General features: G+C 41.0%; 20 non-coding genes across 20 annotated transcripts; all 20 read left to right on the plus strand.

The window, feature by feature from the left end:
• The first annotated feature begins 1,546 nt into the window (after positions 1-1,546).
• On the plus strand, positions 1,547-1,618 carry trnaa-ugc (transfer RNA alanine (anticodon UGC)). The gene has a single exon. It is a non-coding gene; the product is annotated as a tRNA-Ala (tRNA).
• Positions 1,619-1,707: 89 nt separating this feature from the next.
• On the plus strand, positions 1,708-1,780 carry trnar-ccu (transfer RNA arginine (anticodon CCU)). The gene has a single exon. It is a non-coding gene; the product is annotated as a tRNA-Arg (tRNA).
• A 1,829-nt stretch (positions 1,781-3,609) lies between these two features.
• trnaa-ugc (transfer RNA alanine (anticodon UGC)) lies at positions 3,610-3,681 on the plus strand. The gene has a single exon. It is a non-coding gene; the product is annotated as a tRNA-Ala (tRNA).
• An 89-nt stretch (positions 3,682-3,770) lies between these two features.
• Positions 3,771-3,843, plus strand: trnar-ccu (transfer RNA arginine (anticodon CCU)). The gene has a single exon. It is a non-coding gene; the product is annotated as a tRNA-Arg (tRNA).
• A 1,829-nt stretch (positions 3,844-5,672) lies between these two features.
• Positions 5,673-5,744, plus strand: trnaa-ugc (transfer RNA alanine (anticodon UGC)). The gene has a single exon. It is a non-coding gene; the product is annotated as a tRNA-Ala (tRNA).
• Positions 5,745-5,833: 89 nt separating this feature from the next.
• On the plus strand, positions 5,834-5,906 carry trnar-ccu (transfer RNA arginine (anticodon CCU)). The gene has a single exon. It is a non-coding gene; the product is annotated as a tRNA-Arg (tRNA).
• A 1,829-nt stretch (positions 5,907-7,735) lies between these two features.
• Positions 7,736-7,807, plus strand: trnaa-ugc (transfer RNA alanine (anticodon UGC)). The gene has a single exon. It is a non-coding gene; the product is annotated as a tRNA-Ala (tRNA).
• An 89-nt stretch (positions 7,808-7,896) lies between these two features.
• On the plus strand, positions 7,897-7,969 carry trnar-ccu (transfer RNA arginine (anticodon CCU)). Its single transcript has one exon. It is a non-coding gene; the product is annotated as a tRNA-Arg (tRNA).
• A 1,829-nt stretch (positions 7,970-9,798) lies between these two features.
• On the plus strand, positions 9,799-9,870 carry trnaa-ugc (transfer RNA alanine (anticodon UGC)). Its single transcript has one exon. It is a non-coding gene; the product is annotated as a tRNA-Ala (tRNA).
• An 89-nt stretch (positions 9,871-9,959) lies between these two features.
• trnar-ccu (transfer RNA arginine (anticodon CCU)) lies at positions 9,960-10,032 on the plus strand. The gene has a single exon. It is a non-coding gene; the product is annotated as a tRNA-Arg (tRNA).
• Positions 10,033-11,861: 1,829 nt separating this feature from the next.
• trnaa-ugc (transfer RNA alanine (anticodon UGC)) lies at positions 11,862-11,933 on the plus strand. The gene has a single exon. It is a non-coding gene; the product is annotated as a tRNA-Ala (tRNA).
• An 89-nt stretch (positions 11,934-12,022) lies between these two features.
• Positions 12,023-12,095, plus strand: trnar-ccu (transfer RNA arginine (anticodon CCU)). The gene has a single exon. It is a non-coding gene; the product is annotated as a tRNA-Arg (tRNA).
• Positions 12,096-13,924: 1,829 nt separating this feature from the next.
• Positions 13,925-13,996, plus strand: trnaa-ugc (transfer RNA alanine (anticodon UGC)). Its single transcript has one exon. It is a non-coding gene; the product is annotated as a tRNA-Ala (tRNA).
• An 89-nt stretch (positions 13,997-14,085) lies between these two features.
• Positions 14,086-14,158, plus strand: trnar-ccu (transfer RNA arginine (anticodon CCU)). The gene has a single exon. It is a non-coding gene; the product is annotated as a tRNA-Arg (tRNA).
• Positions 14,159-15,987: 1,829 nt separating this feature from the next.
• Positions 15,988-16,059, plus strand: trnaa-ugc (transfer RNA alanine (anticodon UGC)). The gene has a single exon. It is a non-coding gene; the product is annotated as a tRNA-Ala (tRNA).
• An 89-nt stretch (positions 16,060-16,148) lies between these two features.
• trnar-ccu (transfer RNA arginine (anticodon CCU)) lies at positions 16,149-16,221 on the plus strand. Its single transcript has one exon. It is a non-coding gene; the product is annotated as a tRNA-Arg (tRNA).
• A 1,829-nt stretch (positions 16,222-18,050) lies between these two features.
• Positions 18,051-18,122, plus strand: trnaa-ugc (transfer RNA alanine (anticodon UGC)). The gene has a single exon. It is a non-coding gene; the product is annotated as a tRNA-Ala (tRNA).
• An 89-nt stretch (positions 18,123-18,211) lies between these two features.
• trnar-ccu (transfer RNA arginine (anticodon CCU)) lies at positions 18,212-18,284 on the plus strand. Its single transcript has one exon. It is a non-coding gene; the product is annotated as a tRNA-Arg (tRNA).
• Positions 18,285-20,113: 1,829 nt separating this feature from the next.
• Positions 20,114-20,185, plus strand: trnaa-ugc (transfer RNA alanine (anticodon UGC)). The gene has a single exon. It is a non-coding gene; the product is annotated as a tRNA-Ala (tRNA).
• Positions 20,186-20,274: 89 nt separating this feature from the next.
• Positions 20,275-20,347, plus strand: trnar-ccu (transfer RNA arginine (anticodon CCU)). Its single transcript has one exon. It is a non-coding gene; the product is annotated as a tRNA-Arg (tRNA).
• The last annotated feature ends 1,270 nt before the right edge of the window (positions 20,348-21,617 follow it).

Genomic DNA, 21,617 nt, shown 5'->3' on the forward strand with positions numbered 1-21,617 from the left:
AGCACTTATATAATTCAAACAATATTATTTCATCCATCCATCCACACTACTTGCAGGAAGGTGAGACAAAGTGGCCCACCCAGTTGGCCTGGGTTCAACTCCAGGTATGGGAACATAGTGGTCAGCCTTTTGGAAGACTTGAATCCACAGGATGAATAAGACACGCTGTGGATACAAGTGAAATAAAACTGGATGGGTGTCAAGAGAGGCATAGAACAATCTCATCCATTTAGGATGCAGCATGCAATATGTAGTAATCAACCTTTAGCTGTTCCATGCAATGTAGCAGCGGTTGTACTTTAAAGCATCCCTTCACAGGGACTGGAACTTAAATCTAACTCCTTAGAACACTCGGCTAGAATATGTGGAGGGGCACAACACAAACTCAGAGCTGCTTGATAGTGCTTCTTACCCCATTTAAAAAAAAAAACTGTTTTAAAAATCACAAAGTGGCTCTATTTGGCTGAACCAAAAGCAAAATACAAATCCCGACATATGTGCTTCTTTCCATTACATGCAGAACCAAGCACATTTAGATATTAAAAATGCTTGTTTAAAAGCTGGTGACCCAACTATGTACTGTTCCTTAACCTCTCAAACATCAATGAGGCTTATGTTACAATTCAATCTGTTACACTTGATCTTTAAATTTCTCATATGGTCTAGGGGTTAGAATTTGTAGTTCTCACCGAGGCAGCCTGGTCGACATTCCCAACTTCCAGTATGGGTATGTCTTGCCAAACCTGAGCTTACAATGCTTAATAAAACATGCTGTCTGCAGATAACATTGAAGCAATCCTGCAAGAATTCATGGAGGGTTAAATATGGTAATGTAATTGCGTTGGTTTCTGTATTTCTCCAGGTGCAATGAGTTTCCAGTCTTCTTTGCAAGACTCAGTTCAGAACATTAGAAATACCATTATTTGCAGATAACAAGCACGCAGCCAGCTAGACAACTGGAGTTAACCCATTTTGCATTTTTGGCTGACAAAACTGTCCAAGAGATCACCACAAGTCTGAGTTCCACTACATGCTGCCTTTATGCATTGCCTACTAGATTTTTAAAGTCTACGGTGAGCAGTCTGTTGGCTCCAATCACTCAAAAAGTCAACATGTTGCTTGGATCTGGAATATTCCCAAGAGCCTTAAAACTGCGGTCATTAAGCCTCTCTTAAAGAAGAGCAGTCTTGATGCCACAGTGCTAAATAATTACCGGCCCATCTCAAACCTACTACTACTACTCAGTTGTCCAATTTTTTTTATTTTTATCTTTCGAGTCCCATCATTGTAAGCATTCAGCTGAGTGGCGCAGCGGAAGCGTGCTGGGCCCATAACCCAGAGGTAAATGGACTGAAGCCATGCTCTGATAGGACATTTTTACTTGCATTGAAGGGGATTTTAATCAGAATGTATCAAGCCAGTCAGTAATGTGTTGGATGATGGAAGCCGATCTTCAGCGCAAGCTCCCCTTTCCACATTACCTTTGAATCTAGTAGCACATTGCTTTTGACCATCCTATACAGACTGCTATGGCATTTTTAATCAAGGGGATGTAGCTCAGTGGTAGAGTGCATGCTTTGCATGTATGAGGTCCTGGGTTCAATCCCCAGCATCTCCAGGCAATCCTATTTTCTTTGCAATTGCCAGATTGCCGTGCGATAATTTTTAGATAAATTCGCTTAAATATGTTACATCTTCAAAAGTGGAGCCCCAGTGGCCTAATGGATAAGGCACTGGCCTCCTAAGCCAGGGATTGTGGGTTCAAGTCCCATCTGGGGTGTATGAAAAGCATTGTCAGCAACAGTGACATGCATAAGTTGTTTTTGGGCTTTGAGCAGTATAAATGATATCTCCTACTCTTTGGCTAATGGATATTCAAAAATCAAAATTGCATCCACAAGCTTAAAAAACTCAATAAATCCATTGTGAACTGTCACCTTGTCATATTATAATGCAGTGATAGTATGGTATTGAGTAGGTTTATTCTCATCTGATGGCGAGATAGATGCTCAAACGCAAGCTTCAGAGTAAACTCCCAGTCCTACATTACCTTTGAACCTCGCAGCACTTATATAATTCAAACAATATTATTTCATCCATCCATCCACACTACTTGCAGGAAGGTGAGACAAAGTGGCCCACCCAGTTGGCCTGGGTTCAACTCCAGGTATGGGAACATAGTGGTCAGCCTTTTGGAAGACTTGAATCCACAGGATGAATAAGACACGCTGTGGATACAAGTGAAATAAAACTGGATGGGTGTCAAGAGAGGCATAGAACAATCTCATCCATTTAGGATGCAGCATGCAATATGTAGTAATCAACCTTTAGCTGTTCCATGCAATGTAGCAGCGGTTGTACTTTAAAGCATCCCTTCACAGGGACTGGAACTTAAATCTAACTCCTTAGAACACTCGGCTAGAATATGTGGAGGGGCACAACACAAACTCAGAGCTGCTTGATAGTGCTTCTTACCCCATTTAAAAAAAAAAACTGTTTTAAAAATCACAAAGTGGCTCTATTTGGCTGAACCAAAAGCAAAATACAAATCCCGACATATGTGCTTCTTTCCATTACATGCAGAACCAAGCACATTTAGATATTAAAAATGCTTGTTTAAAAGCTGGTGACCCAACTATGTACTGTTCCTTAACCTCTCAAACATCAATGAGGCTTATGTTACAATTCAATCTGTTACACTTGATCTTTAAATTTCTCATATGGTCTAGGGGTTAGAATTTGTAGTTCTCACCGAGGCAGCCTGGTCGACATTCCCAACTTCCAGTATGGGTATGTCTTGCCAAACCTGAGCTTACAATGCTTAATAAAACATGCTGTCTGCAGATAACATTGAAGCAATCCTGCAAGAATTCATGGAGGGTTAAATATGGTAATGTAATTGCGTTGGTTTCTGTATTTCTCCAGGTGCAATGAGTTTCCAGTCTTCTTTGCAAGACTCAGTTCAGAACATTAGAAATACCATTATTTGCAGATAACAAGCACGCAGCCAGCTAGACAACTGGAGTTAACCCATTTTGCATTTTTGGCTGACAAAACTGTCCAAGAGATCACCACAAGTCTGAGTTCCACTACATGCTGCCTTTATGCATTGCCTACTAGATTTTTAAAGTCTACGGTGAGCAGTCTGTTGGCTCCAATCACTCAAAAAGTCAACATGTTGCTTGGATCTGGAATATTCCCAAGAGCCTTAAAACTGCGGTCATTAAGCCTCTCTTAAAGAAGAGCAGTCTTGATGCCACAGTGCTAAATAATTACCGGCCCATCTCAAACCTACTACTACTACTCAGTTGTCCAATTTTTTTTATTTTTATCTTTCGAGTCCCATCATTGTAAGCATTCAGCTGAGTGGCGCAGCGGAAGCGTGCTGGGCCCATAACCCAGAGGTAAATGGACTGAAGCCATGCTCTGATAGGACATTTTTACTTGCATTGAAGGGGATTTTAATCAGAATGTATCAAGCCAGTCAGTAATGTGTTGGATGATGGAAGCCGATCTTCAGCGCAAGCTCCCCTTTCCACATTACCTTTGAATCTAGTAGCACATTGCTTTTGACCATCCTATACAGACTGCTATGGCATTTTTAATCAAGGGGATGTAGCTCAGTGGTAGAGTGCATGCTTTGCATGTATGAGGTCCTGGGTTCAATCCCCAGCATCTCCAGGCAATACTATTTTCTTTGCAATTGCCAGATTGCCGTGCGATAATTTTTAGATAAATTCGCTTAAATATGTTACATCTTCAAAAGTGGAGCCCCAGTGGCCTAATGGATAAGGCACTGGCCTCCTAAGCCAGGGATTGTGGGTTCAAGTCCCATCTGGGGTGTATGAAAAGCATTGTCAGCTACAGTGACATGCATAAGTTGTTTTTGGGCTTTGAGCAGTATAAATGATATCTCCTACTCTTTGGCTAATGGATATTCAAAAATCAAAATTGCATCCACAAGCTTAAAAAACTCAATAAATCCATTGTGAACTGTCACCTTGTCATATTATAATGCAGTGATAGTATGGTATTGAGTAGGTTTATTCTCATCTGATGGCGAGATAGATGCTCAAACGCAAGCTTCAGAGTAAACTCCCAGTCCTACATTACCTTTGAACCTCGCAGCACTTATATAATTCAAACAATATTATTTCATCCATCCATCCACACTACTTGCAGGAAGGTGAGACAAAGTGGCCCACCCAGTTGGCCTGGGTTCAACTCCAGGTATGGGAACATAGTGGTCAGCCTTTTGGAAGACTTGAATCCACAGGATGAATAAGACACGCTGTGGATACAAGTGAAATAAAACTGGATGGGTGTCAAGAGAGGCATAGAACAATCTCATCCATTTAGGATGCAGCATGCAATATGTAGTAATCAACCTTTAGCTGTTCCATGCAATGTAGCAGCGGTTGTACTTTAAAGCATCCCTTCACAGGGACTGGAACTTAAATCTAACTCCTTAGAACACTCGGCTAGAATATGTGGAGGGGCACAACACAAACTCAGAGCTGCTTGATAGTGCTTCTTACCCCATTTAAAAAAAAAAACTGTTTTAAAAATCACAAAGTGGCTCTATTTGGCTGAACCAAAAGCAAAATACAAATCCCGACATATGTGCTTCTTTCCATTACATGCAGAACCAAGCACATTTAGATATTAAAAATGCTTGTTTAAAAGCTGGTGACCCAACTATGTACTGTTCCTTAACCTCTCAAACATCAATGAGGCTTATGTTACAATTCAATCTGTTACACTTGATCTTTAAATTTCTCATATGGTCTAGGGGTTAGAATTTGTAGTTCTCACCGAGGCAGCCTGGTCGACATTCCCAACTTCCAGTATGGGTATGTCTTGCCAAACCTGAGCTTACAATGCTTAATAAAACATGCTGTCTGCAGATAACATTGAAGCAATCCTGCAAGAATTCATGGAGGGTTAAATATGGTAATGTAATTGCGTTGGTTTCTGTATTTCTCCAGGTGCAATGAGTTTCCAGTCTTCTTTGCAAGACTCAGTTCAGAACATTAGAAATACCATTATTTGCAGATAACAAGCACGCAGCCAGCTAGACAACTGGAGTTAACCCATTTTGCATTTTTGGCTGACAAAACTGTCCAAGAGATCACCACAAGTCTGAGTTCCACTACATGCTGCCTTTATGCATTGCCTACTAGATTTTTAAAGTCTACGGTGAGCAGTCTGTTGGCTCCAATCACTCAAAAAGTCAACATGTTGCTTGGATCTGGAATATTCCCAAGAGCCTTAAAACTGCGGTCATTAAGCCTCTCTTAAAGAAGAGCAGTCTTGATGCCACAGTGCTAAATAATTACCGGCCCATCTCAAACCTACTACTACTACTCAGTTGTCCAATTTTTTTTATTTTTATCTTTCGAGTCCCATCATTGTAAGCATTCAGCTGAGTGGCGCAGCGGAAGCGTGCTGGGCCCATAACCCAGAGGTAAATGGACTGAAGCCATGCTCTGATAGGACATTTTTACTTGCATTGAAGGGGATTTTAATCAGAATGTATCAAGCCAGTCAGTAATGTGTTGGATGATGGAAGCCGATCTTCAGCGCAAGCTCCCCTTTCCACATTACCTTTGAATCTAGTAGCACATTGCTTTTGACCATCCTATACAGACTGCTATGGCATTTTTAATCAAGGGGATGTAGCTCAGTGGTAGAGTGCATGCTTTGCATGTATGAGGTCCTGGGTTCAATCCCCAGCATCTCCAGGCAATCCTATTTTCTTTGCAATTGCCAGATTGCTGTGCGATAATCTTTAGATAAATTCGCTTAAATATGTTACATCTTCAAAAGTGGAGCCCCAGTGGCCTAATGGATAAGGCACTGGCCTCCTAAGCCAGGGATTGTGGGTTCAAGTCCCATCTGGGGTGTATGAAAAGCATTGTCAGCTACAGTGACATGCATAAGTTGTTTTTGGGCTTTGAGCAGTATAAATGATATCTCCTACTCTTTGGCTAATGGATATTCAAAAATCAAAATTGCATCCACAAGCTTAAAAAACTCAATAAATCCATTGTGAACTGTCACCTTGTCATATTATAATGCAGTGATAGTATGGTATTGAGTAGGTTTATTCTCATCTGATGGCGAGATAGATGCTCAAACGCAAGCTTCAGAGTAAACTCCCAGTCCTACATTACCTTTGAACCTCGCAGCACTTATATAATTCAAACAATATTATTTCATCCATCCATCCACACTACTTGCAGGAAGGTGAGACAAAGTGGCCCACCCAGTTGGCCTGGGTTCAACTCCAGGTATGGGAACATAGTGGTCAGCCTTTTGGAAGACTTGAATCCACAGGATGAATAAGACACGCTGTGGATACAAGTGAAATAAAACTGGATGGGTGTCAAGAGAGGCATAGAACAATCTCATCCATTTAGGATGCAGCATGCAATATGTAGTAATCAACCTTTAGCTGTTCCATGCAATGTAGCAGCGGTTGTACTTTAAAGCATCCCTTCACAGGGACTGGAACTTAAATCTAACTCCTTAGAACACTCGGCTAGAATATGTGGAGGGGCACAACACAAACTCAGAGCTGCTTGATAGTGCTTCTTACCCCATTTAAAAAAAAAAACTGTTTTAAAAATCACAAAGTGGCTCTATTTGGCTGAACCAAAAGCAAAATACAAATCCCGACATATGTGCTTCTTTCCATTACATGCAGAACCAAGCACATTTAGATATTAAAAATGCTTGTTTAAAAGCTGGTGACCCAACTATGTACTGTTCCTTAACCTCTCAAACATCAATGAGGCTTATGTTACAATTCAATCTGTTACACTTGATCTTTAAATTTCTCATATGGTCTAGGGGTTAGAATTTGTAGTTCTCACCGAGGCAGCCTGGTCGACATTCCCAACTTCCAGTATGGGTATGTCTTGCCAAACCTGAGCTTACAATGCTTAATAAAACATGCTGTCTGCAGATAACATTGAAGCAATCCTGCAAGAATTCATGGAGGGTTAAATATGGTAATGTAATTGCGTTGGTTTCTGTATTTCTCCAGGTGCAATGAGTTTCCAGTCTTCTTTGCAAGACTCAGTTCAGAACATTAGAAATACCATTATTTGCAGATAACAAGCACGCAGCCAGCTAGACAACTGGAGTTAACCCATTTTGCATTTTTGGCTGACAAAACTGTCCAAGAGATCACCACAAGTCTGAGTTCCACTACATGCTGCCTTTATGCATTGCCTACTAGATTTTTAAAGTCTACGGTGAGCAGTCTGTTGGCTCCAATCACTCAAAAAGTCAACATGTTGCTTGGATCTGGAATATTCCCAAGAGCCTTAAAACTGCGGTCATTAAGCCTCTCTTAAAGAAGAGCAGTCTTGATGCCACAGTGCTAAATAATTACCGGCCCATCTCAAACCTACTACTACTACTCAGTTGTCCAATTTTTTTTATTTTTATCTTTCGAGTCCCATCATTGTAAGCATTCAGCTGAGTGGCGCAGCGGAAGCGTGCTGGGCCCATAACCCAGAGGTAAATGGACTGAAGCCATGCTCTGATAGGACATTTTTACTTGCATTGAAGGGGATTTTAATCAGAATGTATCAAGCCAGTCAGTAATGTGTTGGATGATGGAAGCCGATCTTCAGCGCAAGCTCCCCTTTCCACATTACCTTTGAATCTAGTAGCACATTGCTTTTGACCATCCTATACAGACTGCTATGGCATTTTTAATCAAGGGGATGTAGCTCAGTGGTAGAGTGCATGCTTTGCATGTATGAGGTCCTGGGTTCAATCCCCAGCATCTCCAGGCAATCCTATTTTCTTTGCAATTGCCAGATTGCTGTGCGATAATCTTTAGATAAATTCGCTTAAATATGTTACATCTTCAAAAGTGGAGCCCCAGTGGCCTAATGGATAAGGCACTGGCCTCCTAAGCCAGGGATTGTGGGTTCAAGTCCCATCTGGGGTGTATGAAAAGCATTGTCAGCTACAGTGACATGCATAAGTTGTTTTTGGGCTTTGAGCAGTATAAATGATATCTCCTACTCTTTGGCTAATGGATATTCAAAAATCAAAATTGCATCCACAAGCTTAAAAAACTCAATAAATCCATTGTGAACTGTCACCTTGTCATATTATAATGCAGTGATAGTATGGTATTGAGTAGGTTTATTCTCATCTGATGGCGAGATAGATGCTCAAACGCAAGCTTCAGAGTAAACTCCCAGTCCTACATTACCTTTGAACCTCGCAGCACTTATATAATTCAAACAATATTATTTCATCCATCCATCCACACTACTTGCAGGAAGGTGAGACAAAGTGGCCCACCCAGTTGGCCTGGGTTCAACTCCAGGTATGGGAACATAGTGGTCAGCCTTTTGGAAGACTTGAATCCACAGGATGAATAAGACACGCTGTGGATACAAGTGAAATAAAACTGGATGGGTGTCAAGAGAGGCATAGAACAATCTCATCCATTTAGGATGCAGCATGCAATATGTAGTAATCAACCTTTAGCTGTTCCATGCAATGTAGCAGCGGTTGTACTTTAAAGCATCCCTTCACAGGGACTGGAACTTAAATCTAACTCCTTAGAACACTCGGCTAGAATATGTGGAGGGGCACAACACAAACTCAGAGCTGCTTGATAGTGCTTCTTACCCCATTTAAAAAAAAAAACTGTTTTAAAAATCACAAAGTGGCTCTATTTGGCTGAACCAAAAGCAAAATACAAATCCCGACATATGTGCTTCTTTCCATTACATGCAGAACCAAGCACATTTAGATATTAAAAATGCTTGTTTAAAAGCTGGTGACCCAACTATGTACTGTTCCTTAACCTCTCAAACATCAATGAGGCTTATGTTACAATTCAATCTGTTACACTTGATCTTTAAATTTCTCATATGGTCTAGGGGTTAGAATTTGTAGTTCTCACCGAGGCAGCCTGGTCGACATTCCCAACTTCCAGTATGGGTATGTCTTGCCAAACCTGAGCTTACAATGCTTAATAAAACATGCTGTCTGCAGATAACATTGAAGCAATCCTGCAAGAATTCATGGAGGGTTAAATATGGTAATGTAATTGCGTTGGTTTCTGTATTTCTCCAGGTGCAATGAGTTTCCAGTCTTCTTTGCAAGACTCAGTTCAGAACATTAGAAATACCATTATTTGCAGATAACAAGCACGCAGCCAGCTAGACAACTGGAGTTAACCCATTTTGCATTTTTGGCTGACAAAACTGTCCAAGAGATCACCACAAGTCTGAGTTCCACTACATGCTGCCTTTATGCATTGCCTACTAGATTTTTAAAGTCTACGGTGAGCAGTCTGTTGGCTCCAATCACTCAAAAAGTCAACATGTTGCTTGGATCTGGAATATTCCCAAGAGCCTTAAAACTGCGGTCATTAAGCCTCTCTTAAAGAAGAGCAGTCTTGATGCCACAGTGCTAAATAATTACCGGCCCATCTCAAACCTACTACTACTACTCAGTTGTCCAATTTTTTTTATTTTTATCTTTCGAGTCCCATCATTGTAAGCATTCAGCTGAGTGGCGCAGCGGAAGCGTGCTGGGCCCATAACCCAGAGGTAAATGGACTGAAGCCATGCTCTGATAGGACATTTTTACTTGCATTGAAGGGGATTTTAATCAGAATGTATCAAGCCAGTCAGTAATGTGTTGGATGATGGAAGCCGATCTTCAGCGCAAGCTCCCCTTTCCACATTACCTTTGAATCTAGTAGCACATTGCTTTTGACCATCCTATACAGACTGCTATGGCATTTTTAATCAAGGGGATGTAGCTCAGTGGTAGAGTGCATGCTTTGCATGTATGAGGTCCTGGGTTCAATCCCCAGCATCTCCAGGCAATCCTATTTTCTTTGCAATTGCCAGATTGCCGTGCGATAATTTTTAGATAAATTCGCTTAAATATGTTACATCTTCAAAAGTGGAGCCCCAGTGGCCTAATGGATAAGGCACTGGCCTCCTAAGCCAGGGATTGTGGGTTCAAGTCCCATCTGGGGTGTATGAAAAGCATTGTCAGCAACAGTGACATGCATAAGTTGTTTTTGGGCTTTGAGCAGTATAAATGATATCTCCTACTCTTTGGCTAATGGATATTCAAAAATCAAAATTGCATCCACAAGCTTAAAAAACTCAATAAATCCATTGTGAACTGTCACCTTGTCATATTATAATGCAGTGATAGTATGGTATTGAGTAGGTTTATTCTCATCTGATGGCGAGATAGATGCTCAAACGCAAGCTTCAGAGTAAACTCCCAGTCCTACATTACCTTTGAACCTCGCAGCACTTATATAATTCAAACAATATTATTTCATCCATCCATCCACACTACTTGCAGGAAGGTGAGACAAAGTGGCCCACCCAGTTGGCCTGGGTTCAACTCCAGGTATGGGAACATAGTGGTCAGCCTTTTGGAAGACTTGAATCCACAGGATGAATAAGACACGCTGTGGATACAAGTGAAATAAAACTGGATGGGTGTCAAGAGAGGCATAGAACAATCTCATCCATTTAGGATGCAGCATGCAATATGTAGTAATCAACCTTTAGCTGTTCCATGCAATGTAGCAGCGGTTGTACTTTAAAGCATCCCTTCACAGGGACTGGAACTTAAATCTAACTCCTTAGAACACTCGGCTAGAATATGTGGAGGGGCACAACACAAACTCAGAGCTGCTTGATAGTGCTTCTTACCCCATTTAAAAAAAAAAACTGTTTTAAAAATCACAAAGTGGCTCTATTTGGCTGAACCAAAAGCAAAATACAAATCCCGACATATGTGCTTCTTTCCATTACATGCAGAACCAAGCACATTTAGATATTAAAAATGCTTGTTTAAAAGCTGGTGACCCAACTATGTACTGTTCCTTAACCTCTCAAACATCAATGAGGCTTATGTTACAATTCAATCTGTTACACTTGATCTTTAAATTTCTCATATGGTCTAGGGGTTAGAATTTGTAGTTCTCACCGAGGCAGCCTGGTCGACATTCCCAACTTCCAGTATGGGTATGTCTTGCCAAACCTGAGCTTACAATGCTTAATAAAACATGCTGTCTGCAGATAACATTGAAGCAATCCTGCAAGAATTCATGGAGGGTTAAATATGGTAATGTAATTGCGTTGGTTTCTGTATTTCTCCAGGTGCAATGAGTTTCCAGTCTTCTTTGCAAGACTCAGTTCAGAACATTAGAAATACCATTATTTGCAGATAACAAGCACGCAGCCAGCTAGACAACTGGAGTTAACCCATTTTGCATTTTTGGCTGACAAAACTGTCCAAGAGATCACCACAAGTCTGAGTTCCACTACATGCTGCCTTTATGCATTGCCTACTAGATTTTTAAAGTCTACGGTGAGCAGTCTGTTGGCTCCAATCACTCAAAAAGTCAACATGTTGCTTGGATCTGGAATATTCCCAAGAGCCTTAAAACTGCGGTCATTAAGCCTCTCTTAAAGAAGAGCAGTCTTGATGCCACAGTGCTAAATAATTACCGGCCCATCTCAAACCTACTACTACTACTCAGTTGTCCAATTTTTTTTATTTTTATCTTTCGAGTCCCATCATTGTAAGCATTCAGCTGAGTGGCGCAGCGGAAGCGTGCTGGGCCCATAACCCAGAGGTAAATGGACTGAAGCCATGCTCTGATAGGACATTTTTACTTGCATTGAAGGGGATTTTAATCAGAATGTATCAAGCCAGTCAGTAATGTGTTGGATGATGGAAGCCGATCTTCAGCGCAAGCTCCCCTTTCCACATTACCTTTGAATCTAGTAGCACATTGCTTTTGACCATCCTATACAGACTGCTATGGCATTTTTAATCAAGGGGATGTAGCTCAGTGGTAGAGTGCATGCTTTGCATGTATGAGGTCCTGGGTTCAATCCCCAGCATCTCCAGGCAATACTATTTTCTTTGCAATTGCCAGATTGCCGTGCGATAATTTTTAGATAAATTCGCTTAAATATGTTACATCTTCAAAAGTGGAGCCCCAGTGGCCTAATGGATAAGGCACTGGCCTCCTAAGCCAGGGATTGTGGGTTCAAGTCCCATCTGGGGTGTATGAAAAGCATTGTCAGCTACAGTGACATGCATAAGTTGTTTTTGGGCTTTGAGCAGTATAAATGATATCTCCTACTCTTTGGCTAATGGATATTCAAAAATCAAAATTGCATCCACAAGCTTAAAAAACTCAATAAATCCATTGTGAACTGTCACCTTGTCATATTATAATGCAGTGATAGTATGGTATTGAGTAGGTTTATTCTCATCTGATGGCGAGATAGATGCTCAAACGCAAGCTTCAGAGTAAACTCCCAGTCCTACATTACCTTTGAACCTCGCAGCACTTATATAATTCAAACAATATTATTTCATCCATCCATCCACACTACTTGCAGGAAGGTGAGACAAAGTGGCCCACCCAGTTGGCCTGGGTTCAACTCCAGGTATGGGAACATAGTGGTCAGCCTTTTGGAAGACTTGAATCCACAGGATGAATAAGACACGCTGTGGATACAAGTGAAATAAAACTGGATGGGTGTCAAGAGAGGCATAGAACAATCTCATCCATTTAGGATGCAGCATGCAATATGTAGTAATCAACCTTTAGCTGTTCCATGCAATGTAGCAACGGTTGTACTTTAAAGCATCCCTTCACAGGGACTGGAACTTAAATCTAACTCCTTAGAACACTCGGCTAGAATATGTGGAGGGGCACAACACAAACTCAGAGCTGCTTGATAGTGCTTCTTACCCCATTTAAAAAAAAAAACTGTTTTAAAAATCACAAAGTGGCTCTATTTGGCTGAACCAAAAGCAAAATACAAATCCCGACATATGTGCTTCTTTCCATTACATGCAGAACCAAGCACATTTAGATATTAAAAATGCTTGTTTAAAAGCTGGTGACCCAACTATGTACTGTTCCTTAACCTCTCAAACATCAATGAGGCTTATGTTACAATTCAATCTGTTACACTTGATCTTTAAATTTCTCATATGGTCTAGGGGTTAGAATTTGTAGTTCTCACCGAGGCAGCCTGGTCGACATTCCCAACTTCCAGTATGGGTATGTCTTGCCAAACCTGAGCTTACAATGCTTAATAAAACATGCTGTCTGCAGATAACATTGAAGCAATCCTGCAAGAATTCATGGAGGGTTAAATATGGTAATGTAATTGCGTTGGTTTCTGTATTTCTCCAGGTGCAATGAGTTTCCAGTCTTCTTTGCAAGACTCAGTTCAGAACATTAGAAATACCATTATTTGCAGATAACAAGCACGCAGCCAGCTAGACAACTGGAGTTAACCCATTTTGCATTTTTGGCTGACAAAACTGTCCAAGAGATCACCACAAGTCTGAGTTCCACTACATGCTGCCTTTATGCATTGCCTACTAGATTTTTAAAGTCTACGGTGAGCAGTCTGTTGGCTCCAATCACTCAAAAAGTCAACATGTTGCTTGGATCTGGAATATTCCCAAGAGCCTTAAAACTGCGGTCATTAAGCCTCTCTTAAAGAAGAGCAGTCTTGATGCCACAGTGCTAAATAATTACCGGCCCATCTCAAACCTACTACTACTACTCAGTTGTCCAATTTTTTTTATTTTTATCTTTCGAGTCCCATCATTGTAAGCATTCAGCTGAGTGGCGCAGCGGAAGCGTGCTGGGCCCATAACCCAGAGGTAAATGGACTGAAGCCATGCTCTGATAGGACATTTTTACTTGCATTGAAGGGGATTTTAATCAGAATGTATCAAGCCAGTCAGTAATGTGTTGGATGATGGAAGCCGATCTTCAGCGCAATCTCCCCTTTCCACATTACCTTTGAATCTAGTAGCACATTGCTTTTGACCATCCTATACAGACTGCTATGGCATTTTTAATCAAGGGGATGTAGCTCAGTGGTAGAGTGCATGCTTTGCATGTATGAGGTCCTGGGTTCAATCCCCAGCATCTCCAGGCAATCCAATTTTCTTTGCAATTGCCAGATTGCCGTGCGATAATTTTTAGATAAATTCGCTTAAATATGTTACATCTTCAAAAGTGGAGCCCCAGTGGCCTAATGGATAAGGCACTGGCCTCCTAAGCCAGGGATTGTGGGTTCAAGTCCCATCTGGGGTGTATGAAAAGCATTGTCAGCTACAGTGACATGCATAAGTTGTTTTTGGGCTTTGAGCAGTATAAATGATATCTCCTACTCTTTGGCTAATGGATATTCAAAAATCAAAATTGCATCCACAAGCTTAAAAAACTCAATAAATCCATTGTGAACTGTCACCTTGTCATATTATAATGCAGTGATAGTATGGTATTGAGTAGGTTTATTCTCATCTGATGGCGAGATAGATGCTCAAACGCAAGCTTCAGAGTAAACTCCCAGTCCTACATTACCTTTGAACCTCGCAGCACTTATATAATTCAAACAATATTATTTCATCCATCCATCCACACTACTTGCAGGAAGGTGAGACAAAGTGGCCCACCCAGTTGGCCTGGGTTCAACTCCAGGTATGGGAACATAGTGGTCAGCCTTTTGGAAGACTTGAATCCACAGGATGAATAAGACACGCTGTGGATACAAGTGAAATAAAACTGGATGGGTGTCAAGAGAGGCATAGAAAAATCTCATCCATTTAGGATGCAGCATGCAATATGTAGTAATCAACCTTTAGCTGTTCCATGCAATGTAGCAGCGGTTGTACTTTAAAGCATCCCTTCACAGGGACTGGAACTTAAATCTAACTCCTTAGAACACTCGGCTAGAATATGTGGAGGGGCACAACACAAACTCAGAGCTGCTTGATAGTGCTTCTTACCCCATTTAAAAAAAAAAACTGTTTTAAAAATCACAAAGTGGCTCTATTTGGCTGAACCAAAAGCAAAATACAAATCCCGACATATGTGCTTCTTTCCATTACATGCAGAACCAAGCACATTTAGATATTAAAAATGCTTGTTTAAAAGCTGGTGACCCAACTATGTACTGTTCCTTAACCTCTCAAACATCAATGAGGCTTATGTTACAATTCAATCTGTTACACTTGATCTTTAAATTTCTCATATGGTCTAGGGGTTAGAATTTGTAGTTCTCACCGAGGCAGCCTGGTCGACATTCCCAACTTCCAGTATGGGTATGTCTTGCCAAACCTGAGCTTACAATGCTTAATAAAACATGCTGTCTGCAGATAACATTGAAGCAATCCTGCAAGAATTCATGGAGGGTTAAATATGGTAATGTAATTGCGTTGGTTTCTGTATTTCTCCAGGTGCAATGAGTTTCCAGTCTTCTTTGCAAGACTCAGTTCAGAACATTAGAAATACCATTATTTGCAGATAACAAGCACGCAGCCAGCTAGACAACTGGAGTTAACCCATTTTGCATTTTTGGCTGACAAAACTGTCCAAGAGATCACCACAAGTCTGAGTTCCACTACATGCTGCCTTTATGCATTGCCTACTAGATTTTTAAAGTCTACGGTGAGCAGTCTGTTGGCTCCAATCACTCAAAAAGTCAACATGTTGCTTGGATCTGGAATATTCCCAAGAGCCTTAAAACTGCGGTCATTAAGCCTCTCTTAAAGAAGAGCAGTCTTGATGCCACAGTGCTAAATAATTACCGGCCCATCTCAAACCTACTACTACTACTCAGTTGTCCAATTTTTTTTATTTTTATCTTTCGAGTCCCATCATTGTAAGCATTCAGCTGAGTGGCGCAGCGGAAGCGTGCTGGGCCCATAACCCAGAGGTAAATGGACTGAAGCCATGCTCTGATAGGACATTTTTACTTGCATTGAAGGGGATTTTAATCAGAATGTATCAAGCCAGTCAGTAATGTGTTGGATGATGGAAGCCGATCTTCAGCGCAATCTCCCCTTTCCACATTACCTTTGAATCTAGTAGCACATTGCTTTTGACCATCCTATACAGACTGCTATGGCATTTTTAATCAAGGGGATGTAGCTCAGTGGTAGAGTGCATGCTTTGCATGTATGAGGTCCTGGGTTCAATCCCCAGCATCTCCAGGCAATCCAATTTTCTTTGCAATTGCCAGATTGCCGTGCGATAATTTTTAGATAAATTCGCTTAAATATGTTACATCTTCAAAAGTGGAGCCCCAGTGGCCTAATGGATAAGGCACTGGCCTCCTAAGCCAGGGATTGTGGGTTCAAGTCCCATCTGGGGTGTATGAAAAGCATTGTCAGCTACAGTGACATGCATAAGTTGTTTTTGGGCTTTGAGCAGTATAAATGATATCTCCTACTCTTTGGCTAATGGATATTCAAAAATCAAAATTGCATCCACAAGCTTAAAAAACTCAATAAATCCATTGTGAACTGTCACCTTGTCATATTATAATGCAGTGATAGTATGGTATTGAGTAGGTTTATTCTCATCTGATGGCGAGATAGATGCTCAAACGCAAGCTTCAGAGTAAACTCCCAGTCCTACATTACCTTTGAACCTCGCAGCACTTATATAATTCAAACAATATTATTTCATCCATCCATCCACACTACTTGCAGGAAGGTGAGACAAAGTGGCCCACCCAGTTGGCCTGGGTTCAACTCCAGGTATGGGAACATAGTGGTCAGCCTTTTGGAAGACTTGAATCCACAGGATGAATAAGACACGCTGTGGATACAAGTGAAATAAAACTGGATGGGTGTCAAGAGAGGCATAGAAAAATCTCATCCATTTAGGATGCAGCATGCAATATGTAGTAATCAACCTTTAGCTGTTCCATGCAATGTAGCAGCGGTTGTACTTTAAAGCATCCCTTCACAGGGACTGGAACTTAAATCTAACTCCTTAGAACACTCGGCTAGAATATGTGGAGGGGCACAACACAAACTCAGAGCTGCTTGATAGTGCTTCTTACCCCATTTAAAAAAAAAAACTGTTTTAAAAATCACAAAGTGGCTCTATTTGGCTGAACCAAAAGCAAAATACAAATCCCGACATATGTGCTTCTTTCCATTACATGCAGAACCAAGCACATTTAGATATTAAAAATGCTTGTTTAAAAGCTGGTGACCCAACTATGTACTGTTCCTTAACCTCTCAAACATCAATGAGGCTTATGTTACAATTCAATCTGTTACACTTGATCTTTAAATTTCTCATATGGTCTAGGGGTTAGAATTTGTAGTTCTCACCGAGGCAGCCTGGTCGACATTCCCAACTTCCAGTATGGGTATGTCTTGCCAAACCTGAGCTTACAATGCTTAATAAAACATGCTGTCTGCAGATAACATTGAAGCAATCCTGCAAGAATTCATGGAGGGTTAAATATGGTAATGTAATTGCGTTGGTTTCTGTATTTCTCCAGGTGCAATGAGTTTCCAGTCTTCTTTGCAAGACTCAGTTCAGAACATTAGAAATACCATTATTTGCAGATAACAAGCACGCAGCCAGCTAGACAACTGGAGTTAACCCATTTTGCATTTTTGGCTGACAAAACTGTCCAAGAGATCACCACAAGTCTGAGTTCCACTACATGCTGCCTTTATGCATTGCCTACTAGATTTTTAAAGTCTACGGTGAGCAGTCTGTTGGCTCCAATCACTCAAAAAGTCAACATGTTGCTTGGATCTGGAATATTCCCAAGAGCCTTAAAACTGCGGTCATTAAGCCTCTCTTAAAGAAGAGCAGTCTTGATGCCACAGTGCTAAATAATTACCGGCCCATCTCAAACCTACTACTACTACTCAGTTGTCCAATTTTTTTTATTTTTATCTTTCGAGTCCCATCATTGTAAGCATTCAGCTGAGTGGCGCAGCGGAAGCGTGCTGGGCCCATAACCCAGAGGTAAATGGACTGAAGCCATGCTCTGATAGGACATTTTTACTTGCATTGAAGGGGATTTTAATCAGAATGTATCAAGCCAGTCAGTAATGTGTTGGATGATGGAAGCCGATCTTCAGCGCAATCTCCCCTTTCCACATTACCTTTGAATCTAGTAGCACATTGCTTTTGACCATCCTATACAGACTGCTATGGCATTTTTAATCAAGGGGATGTAGCTCAGTGGTAGAGTGCATGCTTTGCATGTATGAGGTCCTGGGTTCAATCCCCAGCATCTCCAGGCAATCCAATTTTCTTTGCAATTGCCAGATTGCCGTGCGATAATTTTTAGATAAATTCGCTTAAATATGTTACATCTTCAAAAGTGGAGCCCCAGTGGCCTAATGGATAAGGCACTGGCCTCCTAAGCCAGGGATTGTGGGTTCAAGTCCCATCTGGGGTGTATGAAAAGCATTGTCAGCTACAGTGACATGCATAAGTTGTTTTTGGGCTTTGAGCAGTATAAATGATATCTCCTACTCTTTGGCTAATGGATATTCAAAAATCAAAATTGCATCCACAAGCTTAAAAAACTCAATAAATCCATTGTGAACTGTCACCTTGTCATATTATAATGCAGTGATAGTATGGTATTGAGTAGGTTTATTCTCATCTGATGGCGAGATAGATGCTCAAACGCAAGCTTCAAAGTAAACTCCCAGTCCTACATTACCTTTGAACCTCGCAGCACTTATATAATTCAAACAATATTATTTCATCCATCCATCCACACTACTTGCAGGAAGGTGAGACAAAGTGGCCCACCCAGTTGGCCTGGGTTCAACTCCAGGTATGGGAACATAGTGGTCAGCCTTTTGGAAGACTTGAATCCACAGGATGAATAAGACACGCTGTGGATACAAGTGAAATAAAACTGGATGGGTGTCAAGAGAGGCATAGAAAAATCTCATCCATTTAGGATGCAGCATGCAATATGTAGTAATCAACCTTTAGCTGTTCCATGCAATGTAGCAGCGGTTGTACTTTAAAGCATCCCTTCACAGGGACTGGAACTTAAATCTAACTCCTTAGAACACTCGGCTAGAATATGTGGAGGGGCACAACACAAACTCAGAGCTGCTTGATAGTGCTTCTTACCCCATTTAAAAAAAAAAACTGTTTTAAAAATCACAAAGTGGCTCTATTTGGCTGAACCAAAAGCAAAATACAAATCCCGACATATGTGCTTCTTTCCATTACATGCAGAACCAAGCACATTTAGATATTAAAAATGCTTGTTTAAAAGCTGGTGACCCAACTATGTACTGTTCCTTAACCTCTCAAACATCAATGAGGCTTATGTTACAATTCAATCTGTTACACTTGATCTTTAAATTTCTCATATGGTCTAGGGGTTAGAATTTGTAGTTCTCACCGAGGCAGCCTGGTCGACATTCCCAACTTCCAGTATGGGTATGTCTTGCCAAACCTGAGCTTACAATGCTTAATAAAACATGCTGTCTGCAGATAACATTGAAGCAATCCTGCAAGAATTCATGGAGGGTTAAATATGGTAATGTAATTGCGTTGGTTTCTGTATTTCTCCAGGTGCAATGAGTTTGCAGTCTTCTTTGCAAGACTCAGTTCAGAACATTAAAAATACCATTATTTGCAGATAACAAGCACGCAGCCAGCTAGACAACTGGAGTTAACCCATTTTGCATTTTTGGCTGACAAAACTGTCCAAGAGATCACCACAAGTCTGAGTTCCACTACATGCTGCCTTTATGCATTGCCTACTAGATTTTTAAAGTCTACGGTGAGCAGTCTGTTGGCTCCAATCACTCAAAAAGTCAACATGTTGCTTGGATCTGGAATATTCCCAAGAGCCTTAAAACTGCGGTCATTAAGCCTCTCTTAAAGAAGAGCAGTCTTGATGCCACAGTGCTAAATAATTACCGGCCCATCTCAAACCTACTACTACTACTCAGTTGTCCAATTTTTTTTATTTTTATCTTTCGAGTCCCATCATTGTAAGCATTCAGCTGAGTGGCGCAGCGGAAGCGTGCTGGGCCCATAACCCAGAGGTAAATGGACTGAAGCCATGCTCTGATAGGACATTTTTACTTGCATTGAAGGGGATTTTAATCAGAATGTATCAAGCCAGTCAGTAATGTGTTGGATGATGGAAGCCGATCTTCAGCGCAATCTCCCCTTTCCACATTACCTTTGAATCTAGTAGCACATTGCTTTTGACCATCCTATACAGACTGCTATGGCATTTTTAATCAAGGGGATGTAGCTCAGTGGTAGAGTGCATGCTTTGCATATATGAGGTCCTGGGTTCAATCCCCAGCATCTCCAGGCAATCCTATTTTCTTTGCAATTGCCAGATTGCAGTGCGATAATTTTTAGAGAACTTCGCTTAAATATGTTACATCTTCAAAAGTGGATCCCCAGTGGCCTAATGGATAAGGCACTGGCCTCCTAAGCCAGGGATTGTGGGTTCAAGTCCCATCTGGGGTGTATGAAAAGCATTCTCAGCTACAGTGACATTCATAAGTTGTTTTTGGGCTTTGAGCAGTATAAATGATATCTCCTACTCTTTGGCTAATGGATATTCAAAAATCAAAATTGCATCCACAAGCTTAAAAAACTCAATAAATCCATTGCGAACTGTCACCTTGTCATATTATAATGCAGTGATAGTGTGGTATTGATGGCGAGATAGATGCTCAAACGCAAGCTTCAGAGTAAACTCCCAGTCCTACATTACCTTTGAACCTCGCAGCACTTATAAAATTCAAACAATATTATTTCATCCATCCATCCACACTACTTGCAGGAAGGTGAGACAAAGTGGCCCACCCAGTTGGCCTGGGTTCAACTCCAGGTATGGGAACATAGTGGTCAGCCTTTTGGAAGACTTGAATCCACAGGATGAATAAGACACGCTGTGGATACAAGTGAAATGAAACTGGATGGGTGTCAAGAGAGGCATAGAAAAATCTCATCCATTTAGGATGCAGCATGCAATATGTAGTAATCAACCTTTAGCTGTTCCATGCAATGTAGCAGCAGTTGTACTTGAAAGCATCCCTTCACAGGGACTGGAACTTAAATCTAACTCCTTAGAACACTCGGCCAGAATATGTGGAGGGGCACAACACAAACTCAGAGCTGCTTGATAGTGCTTCTTACCCCATTTAAAAAAAAACTGTTTTAAAAATCACAAAGTGGCTCTATTTGGCTGAACCAAAAGCAAAATACAAATCCCGACATATGTGCTTCTTTCCATTACATGCAGAACCAAGCACATTTAGATATTAAAAATGCTTGTTTAAAAGCTGGTGACCCAACTATGTACTGTTCCTTAACCTCTCAAACATCAATGAGGCTTATGTTACAATTCAATCTGTTACACTTGATCTTTAAATTTCTCATATGGTCTAGGGGTTAGAATTTGTAGTTCTCGCCGAGGCAGCCTGGTCGACATTCCCAACTTCCAGTATGGGTATGTCTTGCCAAACCTGAGCTTACAATGCTTAATAAAACATGCTGTCTGCAGATATCATTGAAGCAATCCTGCAAGAATTCATGGAGGGTTAAATATGGTAATGTAATTGCGTTGGTTTCTGTATTTCTCCAGGTGCAATGAGTTTGCAGTCTTCTTTGCAAGACTCAGTTCAGAACATTAAAAATACCATTATTTGCAGATAACAAGCACACAGCCAGCTAGACAACTGGAGTTAACCCATTTAGCATGTTTGGCTGACAAAACTGTCCAAGAGATCAC

The sequence above is a fragment of the Eucyclogobius newberryi genome, unplaced genomic scaffold (assembly GCF_026437365.1).
Source record: "Eucyclogobius newberryi isolate DKJ021-1_F unplaced genomic scaffold, fEucNew1.0.hap1 SCAF_41, whole genome shotgun sequence".
Classification (NCBI taxonomy): domain Eukaryota; kingdom Metazoa; phylum Chordata; class Actinopteri; order Gobiiformes; family Gobiidae; genus Eucyclogobius; species Eucyclogobius newberryi.